Genomic DNA, 20,604 nt, shown 5'->3' with positions numbered 1-20,604 from the left:
CTATGTTATAAGTGACAGACTAATAAGACCAAGACAGTTAGTTGCAAAGTTACCCTCAGTTTAACTAAAGTTTAAACAGGATGTTCCCACCTTTCTTCTCACCCCATTTCCTTTACAGAATCCAAAAGGTGTAACTTGAGTGCCTCGCCTCCCTTTTCACAGAGCACTTACTCCAAAAAAACTTGAATTGTAAATTCTTTCTCTGCCCCTTTGAGGGCTACATCTTTTTAAAAGCCTCTTGCCAATTCTATACCCAGGGCCATCTTAAGCAAGGATGTAGGAGCCAGCCCCCTGAAATGCAATCACCAAGGTACCGCCTGTGTCTCCCTGTCTCCATTGGTGGCCAGGTAGCTAACTTTGGCAGACATCTTAATCCAAGTTATAAAATGGTCCCCTGTCTTGAAGATTGGTAAAGTTTACTTTTCTTTTGGGTAAGACTCATTGGCAAACACATACAACCTATTATTATAGACCCTACTTCTTAAAACATCTTTTGTCTTTTTTAACAGGGAGTCAAGTTCAGGCTGTTTTCACTTCTCTCTTTTATTACAATTGCTTTAATAAAGTATTTCTTTCTTGTTTAACTTTGGTGAAAACTTTGTGATGACAATAGATTCCTCCATTTTCATAAAATTGTATTGCCTTGTCCTGAATACATGTGTAAACTCAATTGTTTGCTGAAACATCGAGTTTTTATTTTATAATAACAACTACAAACCAACTTTTCCAGTATGTTTTAGTCAGTATAATTTAAAATTTATTTCCAGTCAATATTTATAAAAAATTAGATTGGAGGGAAAAAATACTTTGTAAGGAAAATCTAAATGTACATGTGCTTCAGATATCCCATAATCCATTTCTAAATGTAGTTAAGAAGAAAAATGTACTGTATTCTAAAGAATTTTTAAAAATTATTTTCAACTTTGGTGTGCATGTAAACAGCTTATATTGATGGTAACTTAAAGAAACTGCTATATAAAACTCATATTATATCATCTGCAGAGATGTATGGAAAAGTTATCCACATTCTCTCTAAGAGGACACCCTAGTGTCATTCCTTACTGGCCTTTGTACAAAGAGTAATTATTCTCTCTCTTGAGTCAATAATGTGTTGTTATATAATGAGCTCTGCAAATGGTGTAACTGGCCATCTTTCTTTCTGCTCTGCCTGCTAGAAATATTAGGATCAAGTTAGTGGACAAACTAAGCCTTAATATATGGCATTTTTAGCCATATTCTTCAATTCCTTTGATAAACCCACTACATTTTCCCCCCTCTGGCTTAAACTAAGTTCCTGTGTTCTATTTCACTTGTTCTCAAATCTTCTCCAGGACAGGCATGGCTGGTATACACAGATAAGTGAGTGCATAGTTGAATTGATTAACAGTTCATTTGGTGTGATTATAGAAATCCAGGAGTAGTTCACTTTGGAAATTCTGCCTCAGCTTTTGGGGCTAATCTTTGATAAGGCTCCTTCACTGAGATTTTAGGGACCCCAAATTTTTGACAGAGGACATTACAACAGGCAGCATTTTTATAGGGAGAATTAGAACAGGAGATTCCGGGAATGCTTCATGTCATTTGGTAATCAAATAAATTATTCCATGGGCACCAATAACCAGAAAATGAATGCAATATAAAGAACAAGATCCGCAGCAGGTTGCTTGGAATTTTATACAAGCTCTACCACTGTCTCCAAGGTAAGAGACTGAGCAAGTTATAGAACTTCTATTCGTCTAAATTCCACCCCTGTAAAATGGAGATAAGAACAGTACTCATCTGAGAAGGTTGTTATGGGGGTTACAGAAGTGATCTGAAGATAATAAACACTGTGAAATTTTGATCCTGCCAGTTTGATCAGGAAATCATAAATAACACTCTAAAATAGGTAATTTTAGAGAAACTTATTTCAAGTTTTTGTCTGAAAACAGTTGCATCTAAAATAATAGCAAGAGAAATATGCACAGACATGCAATAAAACATTTTCTCAAAGTTAAAGGAAACAATCTATTGCTGTTTTTGTAAATAAATGGAAATTATGCTCTGTTTTGCCATATCAGCTATTGTATTCCTGAATTAAATAGAAATGCCACCTTTGTTTTTTTGTTTGTTTGTTTGTTTTGTTGTTTTCTTTGTATACTTTACAGAGACTGGTAAGGATATTTCACAATTTGTCAGCTTTTAACTTTTCATAAAGGAGTTTATTTTTCTTTATACTTATTCATTTTTTTCTCCTGTTAAATTCATACTTCTGCTGCTGTATGATTATTTTTGTAGAAAGCCACTATTATTCAAATAGTTTATTAAAGTAGAGGTACTGATTATAAATTAACCTCGAAGTACAGCAAAATGTTTTATTACAATTAATTATAAAATCTAATTTGCATGTTGAATAATTCACAGAATGTTATATAAATCATGGGTGAGTATATCACAGGAAGCTTTATAGATAGTATAACAAAAAACTTAGGTTTAAAGGTAACTAACTTATTTGTTTTTTGATTATAAAATAGAGAATTATAAATCCTACTTTACTTAATGATAATCGTAGAACTGCTCAATTTTATGAGCATCACACTAACTTTGTATATGTTCATCCATTTACATCCAAGTGTTTCACGAGAGATGAGATATTTTTACAAAATGTTATTGAAAGTGTAACACTATTGAAAATGAAGCATTAAACATAGTAAATAGAATCAAAAGCACTTTCAATAAAAAGCAACAGATTCTCAGATTACTTCTTACCATCAAGTCCACTAAATAGAGACACACATTGTTAAATAGTTCCTTTTATTTCTTCTGTTAATGCCTTTATTTGCTCCTACAAAACTTTTATTTGTTCTTTTCAGTTTTGTGATTGAATTACAGATGCTATTGTTTCTTCTCCACCGTGAAAGATGAATCTTCTTTCATTATTTCCCCAACATACCTTTTATTTCCATCTTTGTATTGGTAAATATTATGTGTAGTTCTTAAGCTGACTGTTAAATAGTACATTTAAGCTTATGTATCTTAATCAAATTCAAACAACCTCTCTTGACTTTCATTAAAATTAAGTATATTAGTGCTTTATTTTTTTTTTATTATTATTATTTTTTTTTAATCCTCACCCGAGGACATTTTTCCATTTTTTGTTCAGATAGAGTGGGAGGGAGAGAGAGGAAGAGAGAGAGAGAGAGAGAAACATCGATGTGAAGGGACACATGGAGTGGCTGCCACCCGCACGACCAACCAGGGCCGGGGACAAACTGCAACCGAGGTACATGCCCTTAGCGGGAACCGAACCCGGGTCTCTCTGTACCGCAGGCCGACGCTCTAACCGCTGAGCCAAACCGGCCAGGGCAGTGCTTTATTTTTTTCTCAGTTAATTCTTTCCACCTACCAAATCCCATCCCTTATATTCCGTGTTTGCATTGTCATTATTTCATACATTAAGGTAACTATAATTAAACAGTCTGTGCTGTGTTTTAAAAGTTGATTTTTTTAAAAATTGAAAACAAGTGGTCAACATTTACATTATAATGAATATAAAACATTCTTTAGGAAGAATTGATGCTAAAATTACTTTTTTTTTTTTTTCCTGAAGTTTCTTATGTTGCAACCCAAGTTCATTTGAATGACACCTCTAGCTTTGAGATCAAATAGTTTATTTTATTTTACACTGAATCAATTATTCAAATCAGGTCAACATTTAGTTTATTTAGACCATCGCCTTCTTTGAACATTTTAAAATTTCTGCTCCAGCCTGGCCAATGTGGCTCAGTGGTTGAGTGTCAACCCAGGCACCAAGAGGTCACTGGTTCTAGTCCCAGTAGGGCACATGCCCAGGTTGTGGGCCCGGCCCCAATGAGGGGCATGCAGGAGGCAGCCAATTGATGTTCTCGCTCATCAATATTTTATCTCTCTCCCTCTCCCTTCTGTTCTCTCTAAAATCAATAAAGAAAAAAATAAAATTTCTGCTCCAATTTCTTATTGACTCATTGATAGTTAAACAAGACATTATTTTCTTCCTATTTAACTTTAACAAATATAGTATAGCTTCATGCCCATAAAATATGTAGAATGAATCCACAAAACTATTCTTGAAAAAAATAAGTTTTCACTATTTACTGATTTTATGTTCTTATTTGGACAATAATATTTCCCAGTTGAGTTGTTATCATGTGATAGCTTGTCACTGAATTCCTGAATTAAATAAATAGTTTTATATACCATTTCTTTTATTTATTTTTCTTCCTGGTTTATCAGGAGTACATCTTAAAGGAACTTCCTAAGAATGATTGAAAGAAAGGGGTATTTTTATTATTTTCATTGCTCTAAGTAATTATTTTCTCTAGAGATATTTAATTTTTTCTTTTTTTTTAAATTTACTTTTCATTGAATTTATTGGGGTGACATTGGTTAATAAAATTATGTAGGTTTCAGGTATACAGTTCTACAATATATCATCTGTATATTGTATTGTGTGTTTTAACCTTAATATTCTGAAATTTTGTAGTAATGAAACTAGATGTACATATTTTATTTACACATATATTAATCTTATAAGTAACAAATCATGTCTCTTGTAAACTACATTCTTGTTTTGTGGATCTAATATTTCTCCATATTTCCCTGGAGAAAACGATTTTTTAAAAAAAATTTCTCTAGTGCCCATTGAATTTTCCTAAGATTGTAAGTGTTCTTGATCTGATTCTAGGATTCAACCATGAGGATCATTCTGTTATTATTGCCTCCTCAGCATTTCACCATTGTCTTATCCCTATCAGTTTTCACCAGTTGAACTTTGTGAAATATTCAGTCTACCCAGGACATGCCCCCTTAAAGATCTAGCCCCTTTTTATTTCTTATTTTACAGGAATTTTCTTGACTGTGGAAAGATAATTGTTAAGGTCAATTGTACAGTGTAGAACCATAACTCAGTAGATGTCATAAATGTCTTTAGAATAAGAAAAAAATCAGATTTTTTTTGTAATTATAAAAAATAGTAAAATATTCAATGAATATGTGTAAAAACTAGTATACATATATAAATATACATACAAATTGGAAAAAATTAGTCAGAATATTTTGGAAAATTTTATAAAATATAACACTCAATATACTATATGAATATATAAAGTAGATACAAATTTGAATTTTCACCCAGATATTGATGTAGAAAACATATAATATTTTACTAATTATTCTGCATTGTATAGTATTCCTGTCTGTTTAAATAAACTATATAAACAATAATGCTTTTAAAAATATATGATTAAATTCAGTGTTATTTTTTATTTAAATGATGTTCACTTTGAATAACATATATATATTTATAATCTAAAGTATATTTTCCTCATCTATCTTTAAATAAGATGTAGACTCCTGTCATTTTGCTAAACTATTTTTAAAGTAAATTATAGATACGACTCCTAATAAAGCCTATAGTGCAAAACGTGACAATTGATATACAAAATATTGTAGTAAATAGATTTGCATATAAATAACCTTCACCTGCAAATAAAATTTGCTGGTATGTGTTATAATTACCAATATGTATTTATCTCCTAATTACAAACTATGGAATGAATAATCAAAAAACAATCCTAAATTTTGCAACTGAGGAGAATTCAGTAAACTATTAAATATATGAATTATTATGTCACAGAAGATGACATTTTAATCGGAGGGTTTTGTTTTCTAAGGTGTTTAATTTGAGATTACAACATGACTAGGGTTAAGTTTGAAAAAGGCACAGGAGATTCAGTCAAAAGTCAGAACCAGAACCTTGAATATAGGGAATATGTTTATAGGCATATAAGAAAAGCCCTGAATGTATGCATGCAGGGAGAAAAAGTAAGATAAAATTTTACTGCTTGGGAATTCAAGAGGATAGGTGGGAGATTGGGCTGAGTATTTGTCAGACTGGATAAAACAAACAAGATCTAATTATGTACTCATATTCAAAGACTCAAATAGGTTAAAACTAAAATGATTTTTAGAAGATATACATGTAAACAGTAACATAAGAGAGCTGGAAGGGCCCTACTAATATTAGGCAAAATAGATTTTAAGACAAGAAATATTATTAGTGACAAAGAAAATTTTATGATGGCCAAATGATCAATACATCAGGAAAGATATGACAGTTGGAAGCTCCTCACCACCACCCCGTCCTGAGAATGTGTTTGCACCTGTCATTTCCATACACAGAGCTGTTTCAAGAACATACCTTAGAGAGGGTAATGTGTTGTTAAGACCATCTGGACTGAATATGGTGATTGAACCCTTCAAAGCTTCTATATAAATGTTTAAGGTTCTGGCAAGCATGTGTGGAAGTCTATTCCTTCTGTAGTCACCCAAGACAAGCCCTCTCTGTGAATTCCCTTATTTATTACACCTGTCGCCTACTTAAAGTGGTCTGCCTCTTTTTCCAGCCTCTCCTTGCCCTCCATTTGTTTCAGGGGCCAATGTGAGAACCAACAGTAAACTAATGAAACAAAGAGATGATTAATTTTTAGTCTTTCTTTTTGTTTTTAAAGAAGTGTAGACAGGACCCAAATGGGTATAACATACAATTTTTGAAGGACAAGGCATCAAAGAAAGTCTATTTGGTTAATACTGTACAGTCATGTACACAGTCATGTATGTGGTAATTTAAAAGAAAAAAATAAAACGTTTTTATTGTTCTAGGTTCACTGAGATGAAAATAAAGCCACAGTTACAATTATATAAAAAGTGAAACAGAAAGAGTAAATAGCCTTAGATAATATGTTGATCTTTGCAGACAAGTTGAAAAATCTCATATGTTCTAAACATAATCTTAGAGTTATTTGCAGGTTGCATCAGTGACACATTTGTAGTGAAATGAGTCCTTTGCTCATTTCCAAGTGATTACTGGGAGGTCAAGGGAGATGAGAGCCCAAATGATGCCTGTGAAATGCCCACACTTGTGCTGGTCTGCCCAGCACCTTTAACTTCTTGTGCCAGAAGGGATTTCAAGGCAGGCACACATTAACCAACCTGAGATAACTATCGGTTGATTTGAGGTGGAAGTAATTCTTATTTTTAGAAGATATAATTTATCTTAGAGGCATGCAAATCAAATTTTTCCAAAAGAACAATTGGATATATAGTATCTACTTGGATTATTTTACTACATCTTCCCATCATCATGGGAATAGATATATTCAGTGTGGAAGGAATACTTTCCTTCTTTAAATGAACCAGTATGTTTTTGAGAAGAGTTCTAAATTATAAGTCCAGAACACTTATACTTAAAACATGTTATATGGATGGCGGCTGGCAGGACCGGATAGAGGGTGAGTGTGTGAGAGTGTGAGCGAGTGTAAGAGAGTGTGAGTAGACGTGATTGTGGATGAGCAACCTTGAGCCATGTGGATACTTAGGGCAGAGGGTTCCAGTGCTGTGGATGGAGGAGCAGCAGCTACTGCTGTGTGCAGCTTGTCAGGGCACTTCGCCTCCTGGGCACTGGAAGATCCACTGAGTCTTCTCTGGAGGAGGCAGCAGGGAGAGGTTAGGGCCCAGTGACCTGAGGCCACCAGTGTACCTTGCAACATAGGACCAGTGGCTCCTGCTGTGGCAATGTGGACCAGTGCACAGTAGTGGGCTGTAAAGTTACCTGCTCCGGGAGGCAGCAGCAGGGCCAGGAGCAGAGCACCACTCTGACAGCAGCAATGACTGGCTCGGTATCGGAGCCTCACCCCTAGGAGCAAAAAAAGCCTCGGGAGCTCACACACACACGCATCCCAGCAGCACCTACCACAACAGACCAACACAAGCTGCCAGAGGTCAATTCTCCAGGACCCACAGCAGACAAGAGGTGCCACCACCAGAACAGTCTGGGAGGCATAGCAGTGTTATCTGATAAACACTGTCCTGCCTACACATCCCAGCTTGCCTCACCTGGCCTGGAACCACCAGACTGCTAAAATGGTGAGACAAAGAAACAGCCTCCAGGTGAAAGAAAAGAAGGAATCACCAGAAAAGGAACTACGGGAAATGGGAGCAAGCAATCAGTCAGATAAAGAATTCAATGCGGTGCTTTTAAGAGTGCTCAAACAACTTAGTGAGAACTACAGGCAACTTAATGAGAATATAAAGAGCTCAGTGGGAATTACATCCCCATAAAAAATAAAATAAATAAATAAAAGAGGTAGAAGCTATGAATAAAAATCAAGTAGAAATGAAGAATGACATAGCTGATATATAAAAAATACCTTGTAAGGATTCAATAGTAGATTAGAAGAAACTGAAGACCAAAGCAGTGAGTTAGAAGACAAGGTAGAAAAAAATACTCACTATATGGGAGAGTATAATTGCCATGATACACCAGATAAGGGGTTAACTTACAAAATATATAGAGTGCTCATACAACTCAACAAAAGGAAGACAAAGAATCCAATTAAAAATAAGCAGAGCACCTAAAGAGATGCCTCTCCAAACAGGACATACAAATGGCCAAGAAACATATTTAAAAATGCTCAACATCACTAATCATCAGAGAAATGAAAATTAAACCAACTATGAGGTATCACCTTACACCTGCCAGAATGGAAGATCCTCCACTAATAGCATAGCTTTCACACATAATCTTATTGATGTTATATATCTTTTGAAACCTGTAGAATCTGTAAAACAAACAACAACAAAAGAAGAAATAAATACAGAAAACATATTTATCAATAACTTTTCCCCATATGGTATTTATCCATTGGCATTAGCAAATAGTTTTTATTTAATCTAGGCTCCTTTTAAAGTTCTAGTCTTTGGAACTGAACCTAACAAATAATATCAAAAATGCATTTTCTTCTGAAGGAATGGCTTTATTTACTTATTTGTTTGTTGTTTGTTTATTTATTTATTACTACAAACTGATTTTTTCGTCGTGAACACAAAATTTTAATAAATACACCTGGGTTTAACTTTCCCTGATATATGCACTTAAAAATGCAAAGCCAACCTCAGAACTCAAAGTATATTCTTAGTAGGCGAAGATGACTACAACTTTCAAATTGCCTATTATATGTCAATGATACCTTGATCTATAATAATTTAATGCAGTTATCTCTAGAAAACTATGATAAATCTATGCCCTGGCCCATGTGGCTCATTTGGGTAGAGCATCTTCCCATATACCAAAGGTCTTAGGTTCAGTTCCCAATCAGGGCACGTACCTAGGTTGTGGGTTGGTCCCCAGTTGGGTCCCAGATAAGAGGCAGCAGTTGATGTTTATCTCTCTCTCTCTTTTTTTTTTTAAAGAAAAGAACTGCGATAAATCTAAAATTTTAACTGTATATTTACCAGTAATTAACTAAACCATTGATTGTTTTATAATTCATAAAATGAATGATTTACATATTGAATTTTATTAAATAAAGGAACCCTGGCAGAAAATGATATTGCATATATCATTGTTAAAGCAATAGTCTTTGTATTTCTATCATTTTTTGGTGGTAAGAAATAAGTTGTTCCTCTTGTCTTCAAAAATGTAGAAGTTTCCAATGCCTAAGACAAAGAAAACAAAGCTTTGATATACAGTATTGTTTGGTTCTCAAAAAAAAATAAAATAAAAATAAGTGCTTAAACTAATAAGGTTCCATATGAGCAAGTAGAATAGAAATATTGTTTGAGCAAATGTCTTATCTGATAAAGCTTTAATGACACATGTCTCTAAATGTGTGGCGATTAAGATTAAAAAAAGAACAGCAATGGTAATTAGCCATTAAATATGTTTGCAAAAGAAAGTAAAGACAGAAGCAAGAAAACTCAGCAAAATAAAAATGCTTAACTGTGTTGAAAGCCAGAATAGTAATGCTGTTTTTTGGTTAGGACATTCTGTATGAAAACTTGTAATTAGAAAGCAGATTTAAGTACCTACTTTTAGGTGCCCCTGAAGTAAAAAAGACTCAAGTATGAATAATGGAGTAATTAGTTTTTCAGCCTTTATGGGCCATATCTCAGTCATTCTTGTGTTGAGCTACATTGGAGAACTATAGATACTGTAATCAAATGTTCCAATCTAGTCACTCCACAGCTATCCTAAACATTCTTAGAGGACAAAATATTCGGGCTAGACTATACAGATAACTATCTCTAAAGTTTTGAAAAAACATTTTATATTAACTACATATTAATTGAGTATATTAACAAAAAGTTACTATGATTTAATTATTTTAATGAAAGTAATAATACAAAAATTATATTGGAGGGGTCGAATAAACTGGATGAACTCAAAGTTCTGAGTTTATAATAACCTAATGAAAAAAAAAAACTATTCATTTAATAGTTGGCATAGATAATTTTGTCTCATATTTGTTTTGTGTTGCAACTAAAACAGGAAACATGTAATGCATATTGGTTTGCCAATCAGTATTGTGTTCACCTTCTTGGTAATATATCATTACCTTTAGTTTGATATAAACACTACCTTAAATCCATACCTTCCTTGGTTTTCTGGATATTACTCACCTTTAATTTTTTTGGTATTTTTAGTATCCTGTCCTCTACCCTTTTTACCTTTTCACTATATATGGCTTTTCAGATTGATCAGATCTATTCGTCTGTGTAAACTACCCCTTTCCCAGAATCTAGAGAATGGTCTTTTTCCTTCAAATTGAGAAAATTATAGGTTGATGATTTCTAAAGTATCATGCATATCTAAGAACTATGAATGTTTCAGGAATAAATTTAAAATAAAATAAAAGAGGCCTGCTGTGGCTCAGTGGTTGAGTGTCAATCCATGCACCAAGAGGTTGGCAGTTTGGTTCCTGGTCAGGGCACATGCCCAGGTTGTGGGCCCATCCCCAGTGGGCGGCATGCAGGAGGCAGCCAATCGATGCTGTTTCTCATTGATGTCTCTATTTCTTTTCCTCTTCTCTCTATAAAATCAACAAAGAAAAATTATTTTAACAAAGAAAATAAGCAGAGGGGAAAAAGCATGGGAATTAGAGAGACTCAAACATGTTCAGTGTAGCCAAAATGACCCTGAAAGCAATGAAGCTGGAGTAATAAAGTGCAGTCCAAATCAGAAATGTCATTTAAGAAATACCAGGAACAATGGAAAGTCATGGACCTAGAAAAACCATAGTCGAGTGTACATGTTGAGAGATCACTCTAAACTGTAAAATAGAATTTGATATTTTCTTTTTCTTTTTTTAGAGTGAGATTAAATACTGATAGTAGAGACTAAATTAAGTGCCTATAATAATCAAGCTGCTATTTAAGGATTTGGAAATAAGGCTGGAGAGAATTGGATGATCTCAGAAAATATTTAGGTAAAACACCAAACAGGTTAGGTTATCAAGATGTTCAGATATGTGAAGTGCGGAAGAGAAAAAAATCATGCTCAGATGTCCAGGGTGGAAAAATGAGTTATTACTCTGGGGCCACAGGTGTAGAAGAAGCATGTTTAATGAAAAGGGAAATCAGTAGATCTTTGGACATACTGAGTTTGTCAGACTATAAGTTACTGAAGAGAACGCCTTCCTTAAAGCATCCTAATATGTGCATCTAGGGCATAGGGGAGAGTCCCGGAAGGAGTATAGTTTGCTAAGACATCAAACTATATGGAATGACAAAGGAAAAAATAATCAGGAAAACTAAAATCTAAGAATGGAAGAAATATGGAATGACAAAGGAAAAAATAATCAGGAAAACTAAAATCTAAGAAATGGATAGAGAAAGGAACCCACCATGAGAAACCAAAAGAAATACAAGAAAAGAGAGGGTTTCAATGAGAAGGAAATAGTAAGAAAGTGTCAAATATTATTGGACAGTCCAGTACAATTTAGTGTGAAAATGGTCCAAAAAATAATTATTTATTAAAAAGGACTTGGTGACCTTCATAAGAAAAGTTTCAATGAAGTTTAGTAGTTGAATATTGTGTTGAATGAAAGGTAGGAAAAATATAGATGAAATAAAAAAGTGGAGGTAGCATGACTGTATTACTCTTTGAAAATGTTTGGTAGGTCAACACACACATGCGCGCGCGCGCACACACCCCAAAACTGGAGCTGTAAGCCTCAAAGGATGGAATATGAGGCAAGAGAAAGATTTTTACCTTTGAAATTTTCAATGGATGATGGGGTATAGACGTATCTTCCATTTGTCCTTCCAGATCTACTTTGTTGAAGGACTAAACTGTTATTATGTATATTTTTCTTGCTTTCTTTCGAGTTTGGCAGATGAGAACCTAGTGTCTAGCAAGGAGAAAAGGAGAAGCACATCAGGCGTATGTTCCCTCACTTTTTCTTGGGGATGACCACAAGCTGGTTTGGTCCCTTCAGTGGTGATCACATCTTCCCTAAGACAGTGGTCTCCACACAGCCTCTCTCTCTATCCACACAGTTTCAATTCTACCAGCTCACTCAACCCCTTCAGGAAGAATGGCAGAAAATACTCTACTCTGTCCCTTTTGGTTTCAGTAAACCTGTCACACATTTGTAAATAGTCCGGCCCATCTCCTTCCTGTCAGGATCCAATCATACTTACTACTCTTTATGTACTCATGGAATGATGTTAGTATAGGAGTAGGGACTACATCTATGGGAAATAGTCATTAACAGAGAGGGCAGTGGGATGTGGTAAGACGAGATCTAGAATTTGGTGATAACGTTGCTGTAGAAAGGAAGAGGAACAGACCTGCTATTATTTAAAAAGAAATAAACTACATGGAAGGAGTAAATGAAGATACTACCATTAAGATTTTAGAGAGTTAGGTAGGAATTGGGGAAGTTATCTGATGACATCTGTTTTCTCTGGAATTCAGGAGTTTAGTTATTTTCTGTGAATGATAGGAATAGTAGAAGGACTTAAAATCCAAGGAGAGTGTAAAACATTTCACATTTCATGGAATATCCACTTCTATCCACTTTCCTGCACGTCTGACATTTTTTAAAAGTGATTATTTATCACCACTTTGTTCTATAGGAGCTGCTACATTGAGGGGCGTGGGCAGCTACCTTAAACCAGCGTCAGAAACCACATTCTTGGGATTTAGAATGAAGAATCTGAGAGGATGCTGCTAACTGTTTGACATTGAAAAAATCAAATGGGAGTTCACAACTATTGGCAAAAAATCCTCAACTTGGGGGAAAATCATTTGAGAATGATAGAGAGAAACAGAAGGATAATATGAGAGCTAAAGAAAGACAGACAATCAAACCTGGCAGATGTACCTAAAGTACCTAAGCCCGCTGAACATTCCGTGGCACACCTATGATTTGCTGCTTGAGCCAATGTGTTTCTTAGTGTACCAGTGCTGATCCTACTGGGGTTCTGTCTCTTTTCTCCAAAAAAGCACCAGTTATAAAAAACATAGGAAGTATTAAAGTTTAGGAGAGGTCATAACGGAAGAAGGGGCACGGAGAATGAGAGTTGGATTAATCCAGAACTGAGCATATACAGAGAAAATGATATCTGTGTGCCAGTGAACAAGAAGGGAAATTCAGTCCTACTTCTTCACTCTGATGTCTCAGTGATATGGAAAAAAATTGCTGCCCTGAAGAGGGTTGAAAGCAATAAGATATAACCACCATGGAGAGTGTCTTAATGAGGCAAAGGATGTAAAATAAATGTTCACTAAATAATATAGAAGATTATTTATTGTGAAAGAGTTGAGAGGACAAGGGTAGAGAGACAATGGCAATGGGAACTGGTTTATGGGAGAAGCTTAGAGGTAAAAGGGAATAAAAGGTTTGCAAATAAAAGGCAGAAATGAATCCTGGGTGCTTCTCGTAACAGTGGAATCTCATCTGGACATAGCATTCCTCAGATGACAACTGCAAACTCTCAACAAAGAATAAAAAGTATTTTAAGGCACTGAAGGGTGACCAGAAGTCAGCAGCACCCCCAAGGGTACCTTCTGTCTGCACTGTATGGGCTGCGAATACAAGAGCAGAAATCACCATCTTCCAAGTGTGAGGAGTCAGAGGAGGACAGTTTCCGGCTTCCAAACTGGCAGAAAAGTGAAGGCAGGCATCTGAGACAGGAGGGAGCAACCTGTGTAGGAGCACAGAGATTTTATATGAACTATACATTTTTTTTTAGTGCCTGAATGACACACATATAGGGAATCCCAATGTTTTCAGTGAGAATAACCACTGAAAATATGAGGAGTTGAACAGTGTCAGCTGCTTCCAAACAAATGAGATTGAATTTGGAGTTTGAGTTCAACCATGCTAACATCCTGCTGTAATAAATTGTATCATTACTTAGGGGAAGAAAACAGAATCCAAGGACAATACAAAATATCACATGTTAAGAATGGAATTGCGTACGCCCTGGCCGGTTTGGCTCAGCGGTTAGAGCGTCGGCCTGTGGTCCGGAGAGACCCGGGTTTGGTTCCCGCTAAGGGCGCGTACTTCGGTTGTAGTTTGTCCCTGGCCCTGGTTGGTCGTGCGGGTGGCAGCCACTCAATGTGTCCCTTTCACATCGATGTTTCCCTCTCTCTCTCTTCCTCTCTCTCCCTCCCACTCTGTCTGTACAAAAAAATGGAAAAATGTCCTTGGATGAGGATAATAAATAAATAAATAAATAAATAAATAAATAAATAAAAGAATGGAATTGCGTAATACGAGAAATATTTAATTCTTGGAATACCTTCAAAATACATTATCTATCCAGGAAGTCATTCAGGCTGAAGGGAAAAAACACCAAATAGAAACTCCAATTTATAGGAAGATATGTAGGCCTTGAAAATGGAAAATATCTTGGCAAATATAATACATGACTTTTCTCTTAATTTCTTTAAAACACATTCAACTGCTTAAAGTAAACATTATAATAATTCTGGGATTTGTAGCATAAGTATAACATAAGTAAGTATAGCATCTGACAATAGTACAGACAATGGAACTCGGTAGGTGTGATATTCTTATATCTTATGTGAAATCGTACAAATTAACTCTAGACCATACAAATGGCAATCTAAAGCAAGAATTTTTACAAAATAATGTAAACAGGTACGGATATATTTAAAAATCAATAAAATAAGAAAAATACATAACAAAAGAAAATAAAACAGGAAAATATATAGAAGCAAAACAATAACAAAAAACAAGCAAATAAATAAATAACCCACACAATGATACAAATTGAATACTACAGCCAAATGATGGACGTACATCTATCCATAGCAGTTAATATTGAATGTCATGAACTAAAAAAAATCCAACTGTGGTTTACATTGTTCAATTGGATTTAAACCAAGATCCAACTATATTTAGTCACAAGAAATGCACATAAATATAAAGGTATACATGAATAATAAATAGGCAAGTGTATACCATTTAAAAACATTTTTTGTTGTTAATCCTTACCAGTGGATATTTTTTCATTGATTTTTAGATTGAGTGGAAGAGAGCGGGGGTGAGAGAGAGATAAAAAAATATCGATGTGGATAAACACATCAATTGGTTGCCTCCCATGTGATCCTGACCAGGTCTGGGGATCAATCCCACAATCCAGGCCTGCACCCTGACCAGGAATCAAACCTGCAACCCTTCAGTCCTCCAGCCGGCACTCTAACCACTGAGCAAACTGTCCCGGGCAAATGTATGCCATTTTTTAAAAAGCATAAAAATGTGATGACGCTGAATTTTTATCAGAAAAAAATGTAGTCAGGACCAGCACTAGAAAGTAAATATCATAATAATAACAGGTCAGTTTATCAGTAACTCCAGCCAACAACATGTAGCAAGATCACCCTGTCAACACAGAGAATAATTGATTATTGTTATCATCTTTATGTGAATTAGTTCTTAGTAATAGAAAAATAATTAAAATAAAAATTAGTATCTAGAGTTGAGGTGATCTCATAACTAAACCCCAATGTCTGTGGCATTGGGATGACTTTGCAAAGAGAATGCGAAGACAGTAAGGCACTTTCAATGTTGTCTAGAAGAGCAGTCAGGAAATTGTTATAAGCCTGGAGAAACAAGACCCCTGTTATGTGTTGGCCAAATACTTCCAAGACTCTTGCCTGTGTTAACATGGAAGGTAGAAAATATGACCTTGTAGACTTGGCATAGAGGATTTCAGGGCAAAATGCTGAAATTACCAAAGAGTTTCATTTAGTGGACTATGTTAAAATAGGAAAAGGAGATGAGCTGACGATGAGGCTATTTACAATCAGATTTTAGAAATATATTTTTAACCCAGTACTGCTGTGTTGGAAAATAAATGTGATTGTTATTTCCAGACTCTGCAGCTGGCAAAAGATTTTCAAAATGGACTCAGGGCAATGATCAAATCCAGGATATTTTCAGTAAAATTGGGCTTCATGGGAAATATCACAGGAGCTTGACTTTTATGCTCTTTGTTAGGACTATAGAATAATTTAAGGCAGGGGTATGTAGACCACCTTAGCTAGACAAAAATTCTTCTAAAAACCGTAAGCACATAGCCAAACTTACATTCCAAGGTAGAGAGAACATAATTCAGAGAAATGTGTGATTCTGGCAGCAAGCAAGCTGCACAAAGTACTCAGCTGTAAGCAGGAGCTATTCCTTATTTTTGCAGACAGGGTCACAGGACTACTAGGGGCCAGTGCTCTGTCTTCCTGCCTCTCCTTGCTTTCCAGTGTGTATCCATCGCAGTAGTCTTGTCTCTGCTTCAGCTTTGGATATGAGTGAGCAGGTGAACTGTCTTTTCAATATGTCTGTTTCTGAATTGAGAAAAACTATACCCAAGCACTAAAACAGAGAAATTATAATCAAGTAGCCTAGATTTTTAGTTAGTTTCAAAAGAAGACATTTGTGGGTGAAAAGAGTTTTGTTGTTGTTGCTGTTGTTTTTACCTAGGGGATGTGATTTTTAGTGACCTAAGTGGTACATACATAATATATATTAAAATAGCCACTGATGTTGTTGTTTTTTTTTTTGGGGGGGCGGGGCAGATCCACTGAGGCTGGTTGGCTACCCTTGTGTCCCTATACTTAGTTTAGACTTCCTCACAACATGGTTGTCCAAGGGTAATTAGATTTTTTCTTTAAGTCAGCTTTTTTTTCCCCTTTTTCCAGCAGTGTTTCTCAAACAGAAATAAATCTGCCCCTCCCAGGAAACATTTGGCAAAGTCTAGAGATAATTTTGGTTGTCATGACCAGAGAGGTGAGAGGGATATCTAGTGGTCATGTTAAGGGTTGAATTGTGCCCTCCCAAAATTCATGTGTTGAAGGCCTAACCCAAAGTACCTCAGAATGTACCCTTATTTGGAAATAGAATAGTTGTCCCTTATTCATTGTTTTACTTTCCGTGGTTTCTGTTACCCATAGTCAGCTACAGTAGAAAAGATTACATGGAAAGTTCCAGAAATAAGCAATTCATAAGTTTTAAATTGCACGCTGTTATGAGTAGTGTGATGAAGTATCTCACTTTTTCTTTATCCCTCCTGAGATGTGAATCAATCCTTTTTTAAAAATATGTTTTTATTGATTTTTTATTTTATTTTATTTTGAGAGAGAAGAAGGAAGAGAGAGAGAAACATTTATGTGAGAGAGAAATATCAATTGGTGGCCTCCTGCACAGCTCCTACTGGAGATCAAGTCCACAACCGCAGACATGTGCCCTGACCAGGAATTGAACTGGGATCTGTCAGTCCATGGCAGGACACTCAATCTACTGAGCCATACCAGCCAGACAATTATCAACCGTTTATTCAGTGTGCCCACTCTGTATATGCTACCTGCCTATAAGTCACTTAACCATTTTGGTTATCAGATGAAAATATCATAGCATTGCATGCATGTGTTACTTAAAAATTCCACATTCATACAACTCAACAAAAGGAAGACAAAGAACCCAATTTAAAAATGGGGAGAGGAACTAAATAGACACCTCTCCAAACAGGACATACAAACAGCTAAGAGACATATGAAGAAATGCTCAGCATCACTAATCATCAGAGAAATGCAAATTAAAACAACAATGAGGTATCACCTCACACCTGTCAGAGTGGCCGCCATCAACAAATCATCAAACAAGTGTTGGTGAGGGTGTGGAGAAAAGGGGACTCTAGTACACTGCTGGTGGGAATGCAGACTAGTGCAGCCACTATGGAAAACAATATGGTGTTACCTCAAAAAATTAAAAATTGAACTTCCATTTGACCCAGTGATCCCACTTCTAGGAATATACCCTAAGAAGCCTGAAACACCAATTAGAAATAATATATGTTCCCCCATGTTTGTAGCAGCACTATTTACAATAGCTACGATCTGGAAACAGCCCAAATGTCCATCAGTAGATGAATGGATAATAAAAGCAGTGGTACATATACACAATGGAGTACTATGCAGCGGTAAGAAAGAAAGATCTCTTATCCTTTGAGACGACACAGAGGGACCTGGAAAGTATTATCCTAAGCGAAACAAGCCAAACAGAGAAAGACAAATATCATATGATCTCACTTATTTGTGGAATATAGTGAACATAACAGTCTGAGGAATGGGGTAGTCCCAGAGACGTGGAAGTGGGGTACAGACTGACAATCCCCAGAAGAGGGGATGGTTGGGGAGAGATAAACCACAGAACTTATATGCATGAATGCATGAACAATGGACATGGACAACAAAGCTGGGAACAGAGCAGGGAGTGAGGCGGAGGAGGGGGAAATCAATGGGGGGAAAAGGAGAAACATCTGTAACAAAAATTAATTAATTAATTAATTAAAAATTTAATTCATGTAGTTTTTATTACACTATATTATTATAAATTCATTTCTTACTGTGTCTTAATAATTAAATTTTATTATAGATATGTTATGTGTAGGAAAACATATATATATGTATATATGTACATATATATGTATCTCTATATATAGATATATAGAAGTATAAATATATAGATATATGGCTAAGTAGTATCCATAGTGTCAGGCTCCCTGGGGTGAGGTCTTAGAACATATTTCCCACAGAATAGTGTCATTTCAGATTAACTTGGAGTCATGTTGGTATATGATGGGCTTCTAATCCAATATGACTGTGATCCTTATCCAAAAGGAAAATCTAGACATAAGCACACACTAAAGACCACTATATGAAGAAGAATGTAACAGGTGAAAAGCAATGCTTCCAAAAGCCATGGAATGCCAGAGTTCCAGCAAACAACCAGAAGCTAGGAAGCAGGCATGAAACAAATTCTCTTTCAAAATCCTCACAGGGAACCAACCCTGCAAACACCTTGATCTTGGACTTCTGGCCCCCAGAACTATGAAAAAATAAATTCCTGGTGCTTAAGTAACTACGTTTTTGGTGAAGCTCTAGCAAACAAATACAGGGTAGAGGCAAAGGATGTTATAAAACACTCTATAGTGAACAAGACAGCACTACACAATGAAAGTACTTGGTAAAGTCTGGCTGGCCGAAGTAGCTCATTTGGTTGAGCATTGCCCTCTGTGTCATAACATTGCTGGTTTGATTCCCAGTTACAGTGCATACCTAGGTTGCAGGTTCAATTCCTGGTCAGGGCAAGTACAGAAGGCAACCTTTTGATGTTTCTCTCTTTCTCTCTCCCTTCCTCTCTCTAAGCATTTCCTCGGGTGAGGATTATAAAATAATAATAAAATATAAATTATTATTTTTTAAAATACTCGGTAACAATATCAATATTGCTGATATAAAGAAATCTGCTCTTACAACAAATATTACAAATATTGGTAGAGAAATAAACTAGAAACTGCCGGTCTCTTATGATCTGTGCTCCAAAATTGACAGAGATACACGTCTGCAATGTTCTACTTCACAAACACCACAGGGCTCACCTAGATATAAGAAGAGGGGTTATAGTTATTTTGTCTGCTATTGTCTACCTGTGACCACAGTTATTTACATTTCATCTACATGCAAAATGCATACTCTCATCTAAGATTATAGAAGTCATCTCCATCAAAACATCAGGACTGGCTTCAGATTAGAAAATGAAACTTTCTAAAAAGTCCCTTTTTTCAAAAGCTGAAAGGGTATAAAAAAACTTACACTTATATTAAAATGTAAAAATGTCTATGCAAAAACTATAAAACATTGCTGAGAGAAATCGAAGAAGATTTATAAAGATGGGAAAAATGTAACCTGATCATATACTGGAAGAATGAATATGGGTAAGATGATCCATAAATTTGATATAATGCCTATTACAATGCAAGCATTTTCTTTGAAAAATTGATGGTTTGAGTTAATATATGAATACATATGAACTTATGACAAAAACAGTCTTCTGAATAAAAGAACAAGTCTAGAGAAGTTATACTAACTGACTTCATATGTTAATATCAAGAGAGCATTTTATTGGAAAGGAAAGAAGGAAGGAAGGAAGGTAGAGAAGGTGGATGGGAGTAAAATTGATCAATAGAACACTGATAAATCAAAATACATCTATTGTTATATAATTAGTTTATTTTGAACAATGAATCAGAAGCAATTTAATTGGAAAATGAAAGTCTTTTCGACAAATGATAGTATAGCAAGTAGATATTTGTGTAAGAAAAGTGGCATTGACTTCTATTTCATACCATGCATAAAACATTAATTTTAGATGGTCATTGATCTTTACATAAAAGCTAAAACCATGAGCTTTTAGAAAAAAAACAAAAAAACAAAAAAAC

At 35.3% G+C, this 20,604-nt stretch overlaps 1 protein-coding gene across 1 annotated transcript in view; it reads left to right on the top strand.

The window, feature by feature from the left end:
* EYS (eyes shut homolog) overlaps nucleotides 1-20,604 on the top strand; it is a 1,629,530-nt gene that overhangs the window by 497,840 nt on the left and 1,111,086 nt on the right.

Source organism: Molossus molossus, unplaced genomic scaffold (assembly GCF_014108415.1).
Source record: "Molossus molossus isolate mMolMol1 unplaced genomic scaffold, mMolMol1.p scaffold_m16_p_8, whole genome shotgun sequence".
NCBI classification, from domain to species: Eukaryota; Metazoa; Chordata; class Mammalia; order Chiroptera; family Molossidae; genus Molossus; species Molossus molossus.
Note: the sequence above shows the minus strand (reverse complement) of the source record. Positions and strands in the feature narration are given on the sequence as shown.